Source organism: Palaemon carinicauda, chromosome 30 (genome assembly GCF_036898095.1).
Source record: "Palaemon carinicauda isolate YSFRI2023 chromosome 30, ASM3689809v2, whole genome shotgun sequence".
In the NCBI taxonomy this organism is placed as follows: domain Eukaryota; kingdom Metazoa; phylum Arthropoda; class Malacostraca; order Decapoda; family Palaemonidae; genus Palaemon; species Palaemon carinicauda.
In genome coordinates, this window is record NC_090754.1 from 45,025,972 (window position 1) to 45,032,001 (window position 6,030).

Sequence of the window (6,030 nt, forward strand, 5' to 3'; positions counted from 1 at the left end):
ACATACATCACATAAATGTACAGAATTGTTTTCTGTTTGGTAATCGATGAGTAATAATGAAATGGGATATCTTTCCGCTTATTATTTAGTTTGTAACATTAATTGGTTTTCCCTAAGTTTGATTAGATTAAGGTAGGCTTATGGTTAAGATATAGGTCTACCTCATCCAATACGATGTACGGGCTCTTGTCAATGAGATATGTACGTTTATATTACTAGAGTTATGATGATGATGATGCTGCTGATGATGATAATGATGATGATGAATATTATTATTATTATTATTATTATTATCAACTCAGGCGAGTTCTGTTTCATTGATTATGTTGCAACATTTTTTAAAACTGGATATATGGAACAAGTGACGTATTTCATTTATTCGAATTCGACAAGACTGCAAAGACCTTTAATTAGAAAAAAGGATTTTTTTTATTTCGGTTTCATGGATAGAATGTGGACAATTTAGGGCTTCTTACTTTTTTCTTTCCATTTTTTTTTGTATCATAAGAATGTATATTAATTATCTTGCGTTCATACTGGTTGCTTGTTAACTAGAATTTGCCACGATATTATTGCGTACAGTTCTTAGGTAACCTTATAATTGGAATAATCTTCCTAACTAGCTAGTTGAATCAGTGAAACGTCAAAAGTTCAAACTTGCGAATGTCTTTAAATTGAACATGCTGACATAAGTCTCTTTTTATAGTTTATATATGAGCGATCTATTTCAATGTTGTTACTGTACTTTGAATATTTCATCTTCATTGTTCATTACTTCTCTTGCACTTTATTTATTTGCTAATTTCATTTCCTCACTGAGCTATTTTCCCCGTTGAAGCCCTTGCGCTTATAGCATCCTGCGTTTTCAACTAGGGTTGTAATTTAGCTAATAATAATATTAATAATAATAATAATAATAATAATAATAATAATAATAACGCATCCTGGTCACCCAAATAGTCTGCTGATCTTTGAGTATTTGAGATTATTTTTTTGTAGATTGTACAATAGATGGACATCCATTTGCAGGAATTAGGCGAGTAAAGACAAAAGTCACCGAGATTGACAACTTCATTTGGAGAGGCACGATGATTTTAAAACAAGAGATTGGCCACTTCATTGGAGAGGTACGATGATTTAAAACAAGAGATTGGCCACTTCATTGGAGAGGTACAATGATTTACAACAAAGTACGAAAACGTATCTCTAAGGGTAAATGTGATGCATGATAATTAGGAAGTGGATCTTAAAATGAAACGAGATACCTTGAGTATGAAATTAAGCAATGATAAAGTGAAAGATATGGACAAAATGTGTACAGTTAGACACGGAAAGTCCTGGCACATCTCGCTCAGGGAAAGTGCACCTTACCACACCCTACTGCGTGGCGAGTTCCTGTCCAGCTTCTCTGCTATCTCTTCCAATACTACAGCTGTGTTATTCGCAGCGCAGTAAGGGTGATACAGGGTGCACTTCCTCAGAGAGTAGTGTTCCAGGAATTTCTGTATCCAATTGTACTTCTCTTTTAGATCCCTCATTCATTTTCGAAGACTTTTACTGGTGATTTTATTTTTCAATTTTTCTAATGGAGATAAGATAACAGAGACACCGTCTAAAATTCCTCCATTTCATAAAATACATGTGGTATTTGACACAAGATGCTATATTGCTAATATCCCTTTCTTAAAACATACAACGCATTATTTTTTTCTATTCCTATTTGTAAGTATTCTGATATATTGGAAATAGATAGTCATCCTTTTTCGTGAATTATTTCTTGAAACTGCTCTCGAAATTTGCTTGATATTTGGCGAGGTCAAATTGTTATTATTATTTTTACTTACTAAGCTACAACCCTAGTTGGAAAAGCAGAATGCTATAAGCCCAGGGGCTCCAACAGGGAAAATACCCCAGTGAGGAAAGGAAAAAGGGAAAAATTAAATATTTTTAGAAGAGTAACATCAAACTAGATATCGCCTATATAAACTTTAACAAAACAAGAGGAAGATAAATTAAATAGAATAGTGTGCCCAAGTGTACCCTTAAGCAAGAGAACTCTAACCCAAGACAGTGGAAGACCATGGTACAGAGGCTATGACACTACCCAAGACTAGAGAACAATGGTTTGATTTTGGAGTGTCCTCCTAGAAGAGCTGCTTACCATAGCTAAAGAGTCTCTTCTCCCCTTAGCAAGAGGAAAGGGGCCACTGAACAATTACAGTGCAGTAACCCCTTGGGTGAAGAAAAATTGTTTGGTAATCTCAGTGTTGTAAGGTGTATGAGGACAGTGGAAAATATGTAAAGAATAGGCCAGAGAATTCGGTGTATGTGTAGGCAAATTGAAAATGAACCGTAATCAGAGAGAAGGATCCAATGTGGCTGGTGCATTTAATTAAATAAAATGTTCTTGGGACAATATCTCGACCCCACAAAAAAAAAAAAATGTGGCCTAAGTCACTTTAAGAAATTAGAACTGAATATATGTTTTCCTTCAAGATTCTACAAATAATCGACGTTGCTTTAATATACCTCTTGCAAGCAAGCCCTTCATGAGAAGCTTTACATCAAATTCAGTCTCTAGGGCATTGTCCTGCTTGATGGGGCAAAGTCACTGTTACCTTGCCTCTGCCATTCATGACCGGCCTTTAAACCTTTAAACTAGCTTTTAATATACTGGTTTTGGTGAAAGTACCCCAGTAATAAGTCTAATTAACTCAATGATAAAAAAAAATATTATTAATAAATCTAATTACAAAAAACGGATCTGCCCATCTATAGTGTAAAAGTTATAATCCAGCCCCGTCTCTTTGAATATATCCTTAATCTAGCAACTTAGGAATCGAGGGAAAAAGTATTCCTTCATTCTGTTGAAACTTGGTGCTGCGCTTAGCGTTTGTAACCGAACAGTCTTTGGATGACGTCATCTACTTAGTCATTTGGATGCAGTCTCGAGAAACAATGGTCCAGTCCAAGATTTAAAGGTCTTCGTCTAAAGTCTAGACTTATGACAAGTTTTTATAGTTTATATATGAAAGATCCAATTTATTGTTGTTACTATCCGTAAATTATTTTATAACAATTGTTCATTACTTCTCTTGTAGTTTATTTATTTCCTTGTTTCCAATCCTCACTGGGCCATTTTTCCGTGATGGAGCCCTTGGGCTTATAACATTCTACTTTTCCAACTAGGGTTGTAGCTTAGCTTGTAATAATAATAATAATAATAATAATAATAATAATGTCAAGAACCCATTGAAAAATTTAGCCATTATTTTAAGTTTTGTTTTGAGTTTTATTAAGGGAAAATATACATCTAAACCAGCTAAGATTGAGCAATTCAATATATGTTTCTAAATGGAATTTAAATGCAAATAATGATAATCAAAGTTCAATCTACGTCCTTTATTTGTTTATAAGTATACTCAAAATTTGGTTTATAATTATTCATAAAAGACATTTTAACTATGAAGAGTTGTTTCAAAGTAACAGTATACGTAGGTCATATAATTAAAATTGATTGCTTGAAAGCTTGTTTATCTAACTTGTAACCTTTCTGTAACCTTAATATAATGTAAAGGAGGCTGTGGTTATTTTTTTAAATAACATAACTTGTGTGTATATGTATATATATATATATATATATATATATATATATATATATATATATATATATATATATATATATACATATATATATATATATGTATATATATATATACATATATATATATATATATATATATATATATATATATATATATATATATATATATATATATATATATATATATAAATATATACATGTATGTATAGATTACTAGCTAAGCTACAATCCTAATTGGAAAAGCACGATGCTATAAGCCAAAGTGCTTCAACAGGGAAAAATAACCAAGTAAGAAAAGGAAACAAATAGACTACAAGAACAATGAACAATTAAAATTAGATAATTTAAGATCAGTAACATTAAAATGTATCCTTCATGCATAAGTGAAAGTGCACTATATATATATATATATATATATATATATATATATATATATATATATATATATATATATATAGAGAGAGAGAGAGAGAGAGAGAGAGAGAGAGAGAGAGAGAGATATATATATATATATATATATATATATATATATATATATATATATATATATATATATATATATATATATATATATATATATATATAGTAAAATACTTTGCATCTCTGTATTCAAAGCAAGATGTAACCAAACGTGTGATGAATTATATCGTAATAGATTCGATTATTTGCATAATGTATCGTTTAGTTCACGCTTAAATAACGCAAATAAATTTCAAGGAACCATGTTAACATTATCCAACACTTTAAAGACAATAGAGTTCCACAAGGTAATCATCATTCAGAAGAAAAAAAAACATTTATTTTAGCCCATTGCATCAATGTCAGTGAAGCTCCACTACGCTCAACCAATTCAGCATTTGCGCCATGCTGTTGTGTGTGGTGTTTAATGACGAGTAGTCGACCATTGTATTTTTCTCTTTTTTGAAATCCAAGACCGTTAAAGGCTCCAGTCGAAATATTTTATCATAATTTCTAACGGAAGATTGTGTATTTGATACTTCATGGCCGCATAGTTTCAAAATCCCAATTTTAGTCGGGTTTATTCAAATCTTTCGCAGCTAAATGTCAGTTGCTGATTCATCCATCGCCCCTCGGTACTGCCCTCTGGCCTGATATCATTCATCGTTATTTGATTTCCCTATGGAGCCAAGCAGTTGGCTTTAGTCATACGAATATCATGTCTTTATTGAAAATGGAGAAATAAATTTCCGCGGTGTAACATTAAAGAAAATTATGGAAAAAAAATTATGACTTGTAGGATCCATTTTTAAACCAAATGAAGGGTTAAGAGCCACGCGTTCTGGGGGTTCGCTTATCAACGGGTTCATTCACCAGTTATCCATTTTAATTTACCTTTTACGTATATATTTAGGCACTTTACAGTAAGCCAGTCTTAATAGTAGTATATATTGTTCCTTAACTTAAAAGAATATATAAGCATATTCAAATATGAATGATATAGCGTGATCACCATATGTCCAGCCAACGCGGAGTTCGAATTAAAGGGCCAAGACATACAGTAACATGGTTGCAGACGATTCGTTAAATAAAATTTTGAAAAGCGGTCTTATACCGCCGTGCATGGGAATACTGTACGTGCAGTAGGTCTGAGAAGGAGACCACCGTGGGACAATGGTGCGGTGGGTTATGAATGTGGGCCGCTTGGCCTAGTAAGGGGTAAGGATAACCGAAAATGTACTTCTTATCGTGGATATCATGTATGCGAGCATTTGACTATTAAATGAGAAGTATCATTCCGCTAGAATGTTATATCTTACAGACGACCCCTTATGAAAGGCTTGTTAGAGGCAAATTTAAATTAAATTCATCAAGATGATATGGTTTACGTTAACAGTAAAGGGTTAATTAAAACAAATATTTGAATAAACCATATACAAATATAAGGCTGGAAATGCATATGCAAATGATTAAGCTTTTTAAATGACCTAGCGAAGCAAGTAAAACTATTGTTCACATATAATTGGCTGCGATATCAAATTGTATGCACACCAGATTTATTACTAATGCTGTATATTCAAAAGGATTTACTTAATTTTCATTGATAATATATATTTCATAGGATGATGCCTTCATTAGTCTACATTTTAATGAGCTTTAGGTTCAACTACTGACTGTGTTGTGTTGTCTATTTTTAGATACAAGAAGGAATGATTTTAAAATTTAACAATAGGAATGTATGTACGTTATAGATATAGTTTTCAATTAAATCTGGAAATGACAATAAAATTAATTTCAACATTTCTATAAAGATCTTACGTTAAATACGCAGTCAATGCTAATATTCTGTCGGCGAGTTTATTGACTTCAATCGTTCATATTTCCCGCACAATGTTTAAATGGCAAGAGATGATGCCCTTAATGATATTGTATGCGATTTTATTACAAAATATTGCTGGCATTATGAA